The sequence below is a fragment of the Magnolia sinica genome, chromosome 2 (assembly GCF_029962835.1).
Source record: "Magnolia sinica isolate HGM2019 chromosome 2, MsV1, whole genome shotgun sequence".
Taxonomy (NCBI): Eukaryota; Viridiplantae; Streptophyta; class Magnoliopsida; order Magnoliales; family Magnoliaceae; genus Magnolia; species Magnolia sinica.
The window spans coordinates 118,743,783-118,759,013 of record NC_080574.1 but is presented as its reverse complement, the minus strand read 5'-3'; positions in this window follow the sequence as shown (position 1 = coordinate 118,759,013).

The following is a 15,231-nucleotide window of genomic DNA, read 5'->3' as shown; positions in this document are numbered from 1 at the left end:
GCTTGGAAATGACTGTGAATCAACACGGAATCAACGAGATTGATAGCGAAATGCATGGAAATGACCGTGAAGTGAAGCGAATTGACCGTGAAATGCATTGGAATGACCGTGAAGTGAAGGGAATTGACCATGAAATGCTTAGAAATGACTGTGAATCAACACGGAATCGCCGGGAAAGACCGTGAAATGCATGGAAATGACAGTGAAGCGAAGCAAATTGACCGTGAAATGCATGGAAATGACCGTGAAGTGAAGGGAATTGACCGTGAAATGCTTGAAAATGACCGTGAATCAACACGGAGTCGCTGGGATTGACCGTCAAATGCATGGAAAGGACAGTGAAGCGAAGCGAATTGACCGTGAAATGCGTGGAAATGACCGTGAAGTGAAGGGAATTGACCGTGAAATGCATGAAAATGACCGTGAATCAAAATGGAATCGCCGGGAAAGACCGTGAAATGCATGTAAATGACAGTGAAGTGAAGCGAATTGACCGTGAAATGCGTGGAAATGACCGTGAAGTGAAGGGAATTGACTGTGAAATGCCTGAAAATGACCATGAATCAACACGGAATCGCTGGGATTGACCGTGAAATGCATGGAAATGACGGTGAAGTGAAGTGAAGCGAATTGACGGTGAAATGCGTGGAAATGACCGTGAAGTGAAGGGAACTGACCGTGAAATGCATGGAAATGACAGTGAAGTGAAGCGAATTGACCGTGAAATGCGTGGAAATGACCATGAAGTGAAGGGAATTGACCGTGAAATGCTTGACAATGACCGTGAATCAACACAGAATCGCTGGGATTGACCGTGAAATGCATGGAAATGACAGTGAAGTGAAGCAAATTGACCGTGAAATGCGTGGAAATGACCGTGAAGTGAAGGGAATTGACTGTGAAATGCATGGAAATGAGGGTGAATCAACACGAAATCGCCGGGAAAGACCGTGAAATACATGGAAATGACAGTGAAGTGAAGCGAATTGACCGTGAAATGCATGGAAATGACCGTGAAGTGAAGGGAATTGACCGTGAAATGCTTGAAAATGACCGTGAATCAACACAGAATTGCTAGGATTGACCATGAAATGCATGGAAATGACGGCGAAGTGAAGCGAATTGACTGTGAAATGCATGAAAATGACCGTGAAGTGAACGGAATTGACTGTGAAATGCATGGAAATGACTGTGAATCAACACGGAATCGCGGGGAAAGACCGTGAAATGCATGGAAATGACAGTGAAGTGAAGCGAATTGACCATGAAATGAGTGGAAAGGACCGTGAAGTGAAGGGAATTGACCATGAAATGCTTGAAAATGATTGTGAATCAACACAGAATCGCTGGGATTGACTGTGAAATGCATGGAAATGACGGTGAAGTGAAGAGAATTGACCGTGAAATGCGTGGAAATGACCGTGAAGTGAAGGGAATTGATTATGAAATGCATGGAAATGACCGTGAATCAACACGGAATCGCCGGGAAAGACCATGAAATGATGGAAATGACAATGAAGTGAAGAGAATTGACCATGAAATGCGTGCAAATGAGCGTGAAGTGAAGGGAATTTACCGTGAAATGCTTGGAAATGACCGTGAATCAACACGGACTTGCCGGGAATGACCGTGAAATGCATAGAAATGACCGTGAAGTGAAGTGAATTGACCGTGAAATGCGTGGAAATGACCGTGAAGTGAAGAGAATTGTCCGTGAAATGCATGAAAATGACCGTGAATCAACACTGAATGGCTGGGAAAAATCGTTAAATTCACGGTCAATTCCGAGTTGATTCACCGTCATTTTCACACATTTCACAGTCATTTCCCCTCACTTCACGGTCATTTCCATGAATTTCACGGTCAATTTGCTTCACTTCACGGCCATTTCCATGCATTTCACGATCAATTCCCTTCACTTCACGTCATTTCCACACATTCCATGGTCAATTCGCTTCACTTCGTCGTCATTTCCATGCATTTCACGGTCAATCCTAGCGATTCCGTGTTGATTCACGGTCATTTTCAAGCGTTTCACGATCAATTCCCTTCACTTCACGATCATTTCCACGCATTTCACGGTCAATTCGCTTCACTTCACTGTCATTTCCATGCATTTCATGGTCTTTCCCGGCGATTCTGTGTTGATTCACGCTCATTTCCATGCATTTCACAGTCAATTCCCTTCACTTCACGGTCATTTTCACGCATTTCATGGTCAATTCGCTTCACTTCACCGTCATTTCCATGCATTTTACGGTCAATCCCAGCGATTCTGTGTTGATTCACGGTCATTTTCAAGCATTTCATGGTCAATTCCCTTCACTTCACGGTCATTTCCACACATTTCATGGTCAATTCGCTTCACTTCACTGTCATTTTCACGCATTTCACGGTCAACTCGCTTCACTTCACCGTCATTTCCATGCATTTCACGGTCAATCCCAGCGATTCTGTGTTGATTCACGGTCATTTTCAAGCATTTCATGGTCAATTCCCTTCACTTCACGGTCATTTCCACGCATTTCATGGTCAATTCGCTTCACTTCACTGTCATTTCCATGCATTTTGCGGTCTTTCCCGGCGATTCCGTGTTGATTCACGGTCATATCCAAGCATTTCACGGTCAATTCCCTTCACTTCATGGTCATTCCAACGCATTTCACGGTCATTTTGCTTCACTTCACGGTCATTCCAACGCATTTCACGGTCATTTTTCTTTACTTCACGGTCATTTCCATGCATTTCATGGTCATTCCCGGTGATTCCATGTTGATTCACAGTCATTTCCAAGCATTTCACGGTCAATTCCCTTCACTTCATGGTCATTTCCACGCATTTCATGGTCAATTCGCTTCACTTCACTGTCATTTCCATGCATTTCACGGTCTTTCCCGGCGATTTCGTCTTAATTCACGGTCATTTCCCTTCACTTCACAGTCATTTCCATGCATTTCACGGTCAATTCGCTTCACTTCACTATCATTTCCATGCATTTCACGATCATTCCCGGTGATTCCATGTTGATTCATTGTCATTTCCATGCATTTCACGGTCAATTCCCTTCACTTCATGGTCATTTCCATGCATTTCACGGTCAATTCATTTCACTTCACGGTCATTTTCATCCATTTCGCTAGAGCTGGGCAACGGTCTGGATCGGAACGGATTACATCCAACCCGATCCTACCCGAAATCCCAAAGGCTTGACCCGAACCCGATCAGATCCGAGACCCAATCCGGGTCACCGGACTTGGACAGATCTGATGTATGATTGGCCAGACCTGAACCGAGTCTGACTCGGTCAGGGAAACCGAGTCGGATCGGGTTGGGTACGATTTAGATCCTATGAACGTTAATTCAACTGTTTCATGTGGTGTGGTCTACTTCAGTCTTTAATATACCAAATTGTTGTGCCCATGGTCTAAAATAATATTTCAAAATGGATAAATGGCTTAGATAAAATATATACATCAAGGTGGGCCCCACATAGCTCTAGAAGATTTCAATCTACCATATACATACGTTTACTGGAAATGAAATTTTGACATGCCAGGTGCACTGCCTGAAATGGCAGTAGCTTGCCTTTCACGCAAGCACGACGTCCACGTAATCAGCATTTTATTGATGTTTGTGAGTTCCATGGGTCTGATCACAGGCTATATGTTATATCCAAATCGTCCATCCATTTGGCGAGCACTTCTTAAGGCTTGAGATGAAAAATAAGACATATCTAACTATTAAGTGGACCACATGAATTGTTTCACGGTGAAAATCATTCTCTGCTGTTATTTGTGGTGTGGTCTAGATGATCTTTGGATATTTTTTTTATTATTATTTATAATTGTCTATAATTTTCTCTAAAAACATATGAACGGTGTAGATTTAATAAATACATCACTGTGGGGCCCATATCACTTTGATCTCCTTTGAACCGTTCGTACAACTTGGAGCGCCCGGAGCTCGAGGTGCGCTAGACGCTGGTACCCTATACCAGAAACGGACTGGCTACTCCCCTTGCCATCGGCCACTGGCTGGTGCTCGGTGCTCTGTGGGCCCCACCATGATGTATGTGTTTCATCCATGCCCTCTATCTATTTTTATAGATTATTTTATTTATGAGAAAAAAATGAGGTATATCGAAATCTCAAGTGGACCACATTATAGGAAACAGTGTTAAATGAACGTTGACTATTAAAAACGTTTTAGAGGCCATAAAAGTTTTTGATCAAGCTAATATTTATTGTTTCCCTTCATCTGAGTCCTTATGACCTAATCAACAGATTAGATTTCAAATAAATAGTACAATGGGCCTTAGGAGGATTATAATGGTGGATATCCAATCATTATTGTTTTCCTGTGGTGTGGTCCACCTGAAATTTATATCCCTATCATTTTTTTTATAAAGCCCTGGAATGATCTGTAAAATGGATGAACGGAATGGATGAAACACATATATCTCCGGATTGGGTCGGATCGGGTCGAATCGGATCTAATTGGATCGGATTACAGATCGGATCGGTTCGGAACAAGGACTATCCGGATCCGACGCGAAAATATTTCGGATCTGACTTATGCTACTTGATCCTGACCATCGGTTCTGTTCGAATCAGGTCGGATCGGGTCTGATCGCTTCACTTCACTATTATTTTCATGCATTTCACGGTCATTTTTTGTGATTCCGTGTTGATTTACGGTCATTTCCATGCATTTCACGGTCAATTCCTTTCACGTCACGGTCATTTCCACGCATTTCACGGTCAATTCGCTTCGCTTCACTTCACGGTCATTTCCATGCATTTCACGGTCATTCCCGACGATTCCGTGTTGATTCACGGTCATTTCCATGCATTTCACAGTCAATTCGCTTCACTTCACGGTCATTTCCATGCATTTCACGGTCAATTCGCTTCACTTCACAGTCATTTCCATGCATTTCACGGTCATTCCCGGCGATTCCGTGTTGATTCACGGTCATTTTCATGCATTTCATGGTCAATTCCCTTCACTTCACGGTCATTTCCATGCATTTCATGGTCAATTCGCTTCACTTCACGGTCATTTCCATGCATTTCATGGTCATTCCCGGCGATTCCGTGTTGATTCACGGTCATTTCCACGCATTTCACGGTCAATTCCCTTCACTTCATGGTCATTTCCACGCATTTCACGGTCATTTCCATGCATTTCACGGTCAATCCTGGCGATTCTGTTTCATTTCTCGGTCATTTTCATGCATTTCACGGTCATTTCCCTTCACTTCACGGTCATTTCCATGCATTTCACGGTCAAATCCGGCGATTTTGTTTTGTTTCATGATCATTTCCATACATTTCACGGTCATTTCCCTTCACTACACGGTCATTTTCATGCATTTCACAGTCATTTCCCTTCACTTCATGATCATTTCGATGCACTTCACGGTCAATTCCTGCGATTCCGTTTCATTTCACGGTCATTTCCATGCATTTCATGGTCAATTCCCTTCACGTCACGGTCACTTCCATGCATTTCACGGTCAATTCCATGCGTTTCATGATCAATTCCGGCGATTCCATTTCATTTCTCATTTCCATGCATTTCACAGTCAATTCCCTTCACCTCACGGTCATTTCCATGCATTTCACGGTTATTTCCATGCATTTCACGATCAATTCCGGCGATTCCGTTTCATTTCACGGTCATTTCCATGCATTTCACAGTTCATTTTTTTCTACACAAACAAGCTAAAATGTAGGACAACTACTCCATTATAAGCCCCAACTGTACGGACGACTTGCCAAAGGTCGAAAATGCCCCTTGCTTTTACCTTCAAGCGGATCGGCTGGTGCTCGAAGACGAGCGCTGACGCTCCTCGCACTCCAAGTTGTACGAACGGTTCAAAAGTGATCAACGTTACATGGCCCCACAGGTATCCACAAAGTTCATCCATATTTCATGATCATTTCGGAGCATTATCCGAAAAAAAAAAAATCATATCCAGAGATTAACTGGACCACACCACAAAGAGCAGCGGGAAAATTGATTTTCACCGTTAAAAATTTTGTAGGGCTCACCATAACATTTATTTTCCATTCAATCTATTCACAAGGTTACAAAGACCTGGATGAAGAGGTAAAACAAATTTCATAATGATTCAAAACTTCTGTAACCCCTAAAAGGGTTTCAACGGTAGACGTTCAATTCCTCACTGCCTTTTACAGTGTGGTCCACTTGATAGTTAGATCTGTCTTATTTTTCGTCTCAAGCCTTAATAGGAGCTCACCAAATAGATGGACGGTTTGGATATAACACAGACCTCATGATGGGACCCACAAAATCAACAAAAATTCCACAGCAAAAAAAAAAAGATTGCTATGGCTGAATACGGCTATAGCTACGGTTATAATTCGTAGCCTTTTGTTTGAAACAGCGATGAACCGCGGATTCCATGATTCCACTGCAACTCGCTGTAGGATTTGGGGATGGATTGCAGAATCCACAGTTCATAGCTGATTCAAAGAAAAGCAACGATTATCTATGGCTACGGATAAAAACCATAGCCATATCCGTTCTCTAATAACCAGCTATGGATTATAACCATAGCTATAACAGTAATTGTGCACTTTTTTTCATTTTCATTTTTTTTTTAACATGGAGAATTTTATTCTACCTACATTTTTCTCTAACACATATTTATATAAATATGTATATATATAAATATAAAAAAAGTTTCTCTCCTTTTTACATTTCTTTCTTTATTCATATAACAAGAATATCTTCGAAACCAAAATTAATTACTTGACGTACCATATATGACTTTAGGGCTAAAAGTTGGGCGGGTTCAACCTGACCAACCTATGACCCACCAGACATTGGGTTGGGTTTGGGCAGGATGTATCGGGTTTGGTCTTGGGGTTGGCTAGAGGTGGGCATGTTGGACCCGATCCGGCGGATCCAACCTGATCCGACCCGACTCGGTACCGTTCCGAACAGAACCGACGGCATAGATCGGCCTGATCGAGTCTGTCCATCAAGATCTGATTGTTTTTTAGATCAGGTTCGGATAATAGTGTATCTGGACAGAACTGATCCGAAAATTCGGACCGAAAGGGTCTGACCCGACCCGACCCGACCCAACCTGAGGATGTAAATATCCCTATATTTAAAAAAAATATCCATGTATCTTTGGCTTTTCGTTTAGTGCAAAAAAAACCCGCCTAACATACACTTGAGCCCCCAACTCTCTCTCTATCTCTCTTTATATTTGTCCCTCTCTCTCTTTATATCTATCTCTCCCTTTCTGTTGAAGATGAAGGCGAGTAGAAAACTAGTTAGATATAGGGTAGATCAAATACCTCTCTCTCCGCCGTTGGATTTTGGAGATTTCTCTGTTGGAAAGAAATACATTAAAATATGGTGGATAGCTGCGGATGGAAGAGAGAAAGAGAAAGAGACTGCAGACATTGATCGAAGGTCGGCGTACCGCTGTTTACAGGCGTCGTCTTGACAGCCCGACCCAAAGACGGAAGCGGATTAGCAAGTTCTGTGGCTCTAATCACGAGGTATGTGTTATATCCAAACCGTCCATCCATTTGGCAATATCATATTAAAGGTTGGACGAAAATAAAATAAATCTAACCATTAAGTGGATCACACTACGGAAAGCAGCGGGGTATTGAACGTCTACCATTGAAACCCTTCTTGGGTTCACAGAAGTTTTGGATCAACATGAAATTTGTTTTTCCACTTCATTTAGGTCTTTGTGACCTTAAGAACATATTGGATGGAAAAAAAAACATTATGGTGGCCCTACAAATTGTTTAACAGTGAAAATCATCATCTCCGTTGCAATTTATGGTGTGGTCCAGATGATCTTTGGATCTGATTCATTTTTTTGGATAATGCTCTAAAATGATCCCTAAAACTAGATGAACGGTATAGATATGATAAATACATCACTGTGGGGCCATGTAACTTTGATCTCCTTTGGACCATTCGTACAACTCGGAGCTCAAGGAGTGTCAGTGCTCGTCTTCGCACGACACGTACCTATAGCAGGTACGTATAGCTGGCGTTAGCTATATAGCCTATATTGCAGTACTTCTTGGAGCGCACTGAGTTACTACGCTCAGTAAACTAAGTTGGGCCCACTTCGAATGCTTTTAGTTCATCCACGCTGACCATTCATTTTGCCAGATCATTTTATGGGTTCAACCCAAAATTGATGCATATACAAAGCTCAAGTGGACCATACCATTGGAAAAGGTGGAAGTAATGATTTCAATCGATGAAAATTTTCTAAGGCCCCCAGTGATGTTTATTTGTCATCCAACCTATTCATATGATCAGAAAGACATGGATGAAGGGAAAACACAAATATCAGCTTGATCTAAACCCTCTGTTGTCACCAAGAATTTTTCAACGGTAGATGTTCAATTCACATTGTTTCCGGTGGTGTGGTCCATTTGAGGTTTGGATACACTCCATTTTTGGGATAATGCCCTAAAATTATTTTTCAAAAGAGATGGACGGAGTGGATAAAATGCATGAATGCCAATGGGGCCCACGGAGTTTACTCAGTACGCTAACCGTACTGAGTTACCCGGTACACAATCCGATACAAAGCTTCTTCAAGAAGCTGATTTCGCAGGGAGATATTTTGTACACTGAGTAAACTATGTGGGGCCCATCTTAAATTCTTTTTGGTTTATCCACACCGTCCATCAGTTTTTTCAGATCATTTGAGGGATTGATGCTAAATTTTAAGTATATCTAATGATCAAGTAGATCTCACCATAAGAAATAGTGAGAATAATGATTTCCACACCGTTGGCAAAAATGGACGACCCAAACCTTGCCTAACCCGATCCGACTCGGTTTTCCTAACTGAGTCGGACTTGGATCGATCCAGGTCAGCAAGATTTAGGATCGGATTGGGTCAGAGGACCTGAACTTGGTCCCGGATCTGACCGAGTTCGGGGTAGGCCATGCAGAACTCGGATCTGGTCAAGTTGGGCCCAATCCGATTCGACTCGGTCCGATGCCCAACTCTAGGGTTGGCCATACAAACACGATAAAACTTGGGTTGGGCTCGGCTTGGGCAGGATGTATCGGGACGGTGAAGTGAGGGGAATTGACCGTGAAATGCTTGGAAATGACTGTGAATCAACACGGAATCAACGAGATTGATAGCGAAATGCATGGAAATGACCGTGAAGTGAAGCGAATTGACCGTGAAATGCATTGGAATGACCGTGAAGTGAAGGGAATTGACCATGAAATGCTTAGAAATGACTGTGAATCAACACGGAATCGCCGGGAAAGACCGTGAAATGCATGGAAATGACAGTGAAGCGAAGCAAATTGACCGTGAAATGCATGGAAATGACCGTGAAGTGAAGGGAATTGACCGTGAAATGCTTGAAAATGACCGTGAATCAACACGGAGTCGCTGGGATTGACCGTCAAATGCATGGAAAGGACAGTGAAGCGAAGCGAATTGACCGTGAAATGCGTGGAAATGACCGTGAAGTGAAGGGAATTGACCGTGAAATGCATGGAAATGACCGTGAATCAACACGGAATCGCCGGGAAAGACCGTGAAATGCATGGAAATGACAGTGAAGTGAAGCGAATTGACCGTGAAATGCGTGGAAATGACCGTGAAGTGAAGGGAATTGACCGTGAAATGCTTGAAAATGACCGTGAATCAACACGGAATCGCTAGGATTGACCGTGAAGTGAAGGGAAATGACCATGAATTAACACGAAGCGAATTGACCGTGAAATGCGTGGAAATGACCGTGAAGTGGAAATGACTATGAATCAATACAAAATCAAAGGGAATGACCATGAAGTGAAGCGAATTGATCGTGAAATGCGTGGAAATGACCGTGAAGTGAAGGGAATTAACCGTGAAATGCGTGGAAATGACCGTGAATTAATACGAAATCGCTGGGAATGACCGTGCAATGCATGGAAATGACAGTGAAGTGAAGCGAATTGACCATGAAATGCGTGAAAATGACCGTGAAATACATGGAATTGACCGTGAAATGCTTGAAAATGACCGTGAATCAACACGAAATTGCTTGGATTGACCGTGAAATGCATGGAAATGACGGTGAAGTGAAGAGAATTGACCGTGAAATGCGTGGAAATGACCGTGAAGTGAAGGGAATTGACTGTGAAATGCATGGAAATGACCGTGAATCAACACGGAATCGCCGGGAAAGACCGTGAAATGCATTAAAATGACAGTGAAGTGAAGAGAATTGACCGTGAAATGCGTGCAAATGAGCATGAAGTGAAGGGAATTGACAGTAAAATGCTTGGAAATGACCATGAATCAACACGGACTCGCCGAGAATGACTGTGAAATGCATAGAAATGACCATGAAGTGAAGCAAATTGACCGTGAAATGCGTGGAAATGACTGTGAAGTGAAGAGAATTGTCCGTGAAATGCATGGAAATGACCGTGAATCAACACGGAATCACCGGGAAAAATCGATAAATTCATGGTCGATTCCGAGTTGATTCACCATCATTTCCACGCATTTCACGGTCATTTCCCCTCACTTCACGGTCATTTCCACGAATTTCATGGTCAATTTGCTTCACTTCACAGTCATTTCCATGCATTTCACGATCAATTCCCTTCACTTCACGTCATTTCCACGCATTTCACGGTCAATTCGCTTCACTTCACCGTCATTTCCATGCATTTCATGGTCAATCCCAGCGATTCCGTGTTGATTCACGGTCATTTTCAAGCATTTCACGGTCAATTCCCTTCACTTCACGGTCATTTCCACGCATTTCACGGTCAATTCGCTTCACTTCACTGTCATTTCCATGCATTTCACGGTCTTTCCCGGCGATTCCGTGTTGATTCACGGTCATTTCCATGCATTTCACAGTCAATTCCCTTCACTTCACGGTCATTTCCACGCATTTCACGGTCAATTCGCTTCACTTCACCGTCATTTCCATGCATTTCACTTCACCGTCATTTCCATGCATTTCACGGTCATTTCCAGCGATTCTGTGTTGATTCACGGTCATTTTCAGGCATTTCATGGTCAATTCCCTTCACTCGATCATTTCCATGCATTTCATGGTCATTTCTCTTCACTTCATGGTCATTTTCCTGCATTTCTCCATTTTCCGCTCAGCATTTCGGCATTCCTTATTCACGCATCCAGCATTTCAGCAATTCGCCACGGTCATTTCCACGCATTTCACGGTCAATTCGCTTCACTTCACCGTCATTTCCATGCATTTCACGGTCAATCCCAGCAATTCTGTGTTGATTCACGGTCATTTTCAAGCATTTCACGGTCAATTCCCTTCACTTCACGGTCATTTCCACTCATTTCACGGTCAATTCGCTTCACTTCACTGTCATTTCCAAGCATTTCATGGTCTTTCCCGGCCATTCCGTGTTAATTCACGATCATTTCCAAGCAGTTCACGGTCAATTCCCTTCACTCCACGCATTTCTCGGTCAATTCGCTTCACTTCACCGTCATTCCAACGCATTTTACGGTCATTTTTCTTTACTTCACGGGTCATTTCCATGCATTTCACTGTCAATTCCCTTATCTTCATGGTCATTTCCAAGCATTTCACAGTCAATTCACTTCTCTTCATGGTCATTTCCACGCATTTCATGGTCAATTGCTTACTTCACTGTCATTTCCATGCATTTCACGGTCTAGTCCCTTCAATTTGCTCTAATTCACGGTCATTTCCCTTCACTTCACAGTCATTTCCAATGCATTTCACGGTCCAATTCGCTTCACTTCACTATCATTTCCATGCATTTCACGATCATTCGGTGATTCCATGTTGATTCATTGTCATTTCCATGCTGCATTCAACGGTCAATTCCCTTCACTTTATGATCATTTCCATGCATTTCATGGTCAATTGCTTTCACTTCACTGTCATTTTCATGCATTTCGCTAGAGCTGGGCAACGGTCTGGATCGGAATGGATTACGTCCAACCCGATCCTATCCGAAATTCCAAAGGCTTGACCCGAATCCGATCTGATCCAAGACCCAATCTGGGTCACCGGACTCGGACAGATCCGATGCATGATTGGCCAGACCCGAACCGAGTATGACTCGGTCAAGGAAACCGAGTCGGATCGGGTTGGGTACGATTCAGATCCTATGAACGTTAATTCAACTGTTTCATATGGTGTGGTCCACTTCAGTCTTTAATATACCAAATTGATGTGCCCATGGTCTAAAATAATATTTCAAAATGGATAAACGACTTAGATAAAATACGTACATCAAGGTGGGCCTCACATAGCTCTGGAAGATTTCAATCTACCGTATACATACGTTTACTGGAAATGAAATTTTGACTCACCAAGTGCACTACCCGAAATGGCAGTAGCTTGCCTTTCACGCAAGCACGGCGTCCACATAATTAGTATTTTATTGATGTTTGTGAGTTTTGTGGGTCTGATCATAGGCTATATGTTATATCCAAACGGTCCATCCATTTGGCGAGCACTTCTTAAGGCTTGAGACGAAAAATAAGACAGATCTAACTATTAAGTGGACCATATGAATTGTTTAACGGTGAAAATCATTCTCTGCTGTTATTTGTGGTGTGGTCCAGATGATCTTTAGATATTGCTTCTTTTTTTTTTGATAATTCTCTATAATTTTCTCTAAAAACATATGAACGGTGTAGATATAATAAATACATCACTGTGGGGCCCATATTACTTTGATCTCCTTTGAACCGTTCGTACAACTTGGAGCTCGAGGTGCGCTAGACGCTGGTACCCTGTACCAGAAACGGCTACTCCCCTTGCCATCGGCCACTGGCTGGTGGTCGGTGCTCTATGGGCCCCACCATGATGTATGTGTTTCATCCATGCCCTCTATCTATTTTTATAGATCATTTTATTTATGAGAAAAAAAAAATGAGGTATATCGAAATCTCAAAGGACCACATTATAGGAAACAGTGTTAAATGAACGTTAACCATTAAAAATGTTTTAGAGGTCATAAAAGTTTTTGATCAAGATGATATTTATTGTTTCCCTTCATTTGAGTCCTTATGACCTAATCAATAGATTGGATTTCAAATAAACAATACGGTGGGCCTTAGGAGGATTATAATGGTGGATATCCAATCATTATTGTTTTCCTGTGGTGTGGTCCACCTAATATTTATATCCCTATCATTTTTTTTGTATAAAGCCCTGGAATGATCTTTAAAATGGATGAACGGAATGGATGAAACACATATATCTCCGGATTGGGTCGGATCGGGTCGAATCGAATCCAATCGGATTGGATTACGGATCGGGTCGGTTCGGAACAAGGACTATCCGGATCCGACCCGAAAATATTTCGGATCTGACTTATGCTACCTGATCCTGACCGATCCTGACCATCGGTTCTATTTGAATCGGGTCGGATTGGGTCTGATCGGGTCGGATCCACCTGTTCGGGTATAAAATGCCCAGCTCTACATTTCATAGTCTTTCCTGGAGATTCCGTGTTGATTCACGGTCATTTTCATGCATTTCACGATCAATTCCCTTCACTTCACGGTCATTTCCACGCATTTCACGGTTAATTCGCTTCGCTTCACTTCACTGTCATTTCCATGCATTTCACGGTCTTTCCCGGCGATTCCGTGTTGATTCACGGTCATTTCCATGCATTTGACGGTCAATTCCCTTCACTTCACGGTCATTTCCACGCGTTTCACGGTCAATTCGCTTCACTTCATCATCATTTCCATGCATTTCACGGTCAATCCCAGCGATTCCGTGTTGATTCATGGTCATTTTCAAGCATTTCATGGTCAATTCCCTTCACTTCACGGTCATTTCCAAGCATTTCATGGTCAATTCGCTTCACTTCACTGTCATTTCCGTGCATTTCATGGTCTTTCCCGGCTATTCCGTGTTGATTCACGGTCATTTCCAAGCATTTCACGGTCAATTCCCTTCACTTCATGGTCATTTCCACGCATTTCACGGTCATTTCCATGCATTTCACGGTCAATCCTGGTGAATCCGTTTCATTTCACAGTCATTTCCATGCATTTCACCATCATTTCCCTTCACTTACGGTCATTTCCATGCATTTCACGGTCAAATCCGGCGATTTCGTTTTGTTTCACGGTCATTTCCATACATTTCAGGGTCATTTCCCTTCACTTCACGGTCATTTCCATGCATTTCACAGTCATTTCCCTTCACTTCACGATCATTTCCATGCATTTCACGGTCAATTCCTGCGATTCCGTTTCATTTCACGGTCATTTCCATGCATTTCATGGTCAATTCCCTTCACCTCATGGTCACTTCCATGCATTTCACGGTCAATTCCATGCGTTTCATGATCAATTCCGGCGATTCCATTTCATTTCACGGTCATTTCCATGCATTTCACAGTCAATTCCCTTCACCTCACGGTCATTTCCATGCATTTCACGATCAATTCCATGCATTTCACGATCAATTCCGGCGATTCCGTTTCATTTCACGGTCATTTCCATGCATTTCACAGTTCATTTTTTTCTACACAAACAAGCTAAAATGTAGGACTACTACTCCATTATAAGTTGTATTTTGTATCAAGCAATTTATTTGGGAGAGGGAAATTTGACATATCTTATTAGCTTGAGGGGAGGCATTGGAATTTCCTTTGCCTTCAACACAAATGATCTGTACTCAATTATAATTAATTTATAAGAAACTTATATATTAATCGGGTTCGTGTTGGGTCAGGCAACACGAGACCTCAACTTGAGCCAACCTAAGTTTTATTGGGTTGGTGTTTGTATAGCCCAATCCCAAGACCAAACCCGATACATCCTGCCCAAGCCCAACCTAATGTTGGGTCGATCACAGGTTGGTCGGGTTGAACCCGTCCAACTTTCAGCCCTACAATTATATATGATATGTCAAGTAACTAATTTTGGTTTAGAAGATATTCTTATTATATGACTTAATAAAGAAATGGAAAAAAATAGATAATTTTTTTTATATGCTTATATATACATATTTATATAAATATGTGTTAGAAAAAAAGGTAGGTAGAATAAAATTCTCCATGTAAAAAAAAAAAAGAAAAAAAAAAGAGAAAAAAAAGGAAAAAGTCCATGGGTTACGGATATAGCTACGGTTATAATCCGTAGCCATAGGTAAGGAGATCAATCGCGGATCCCACATTCCAACCTTGCAGTTGGCACTATAGCTGCGG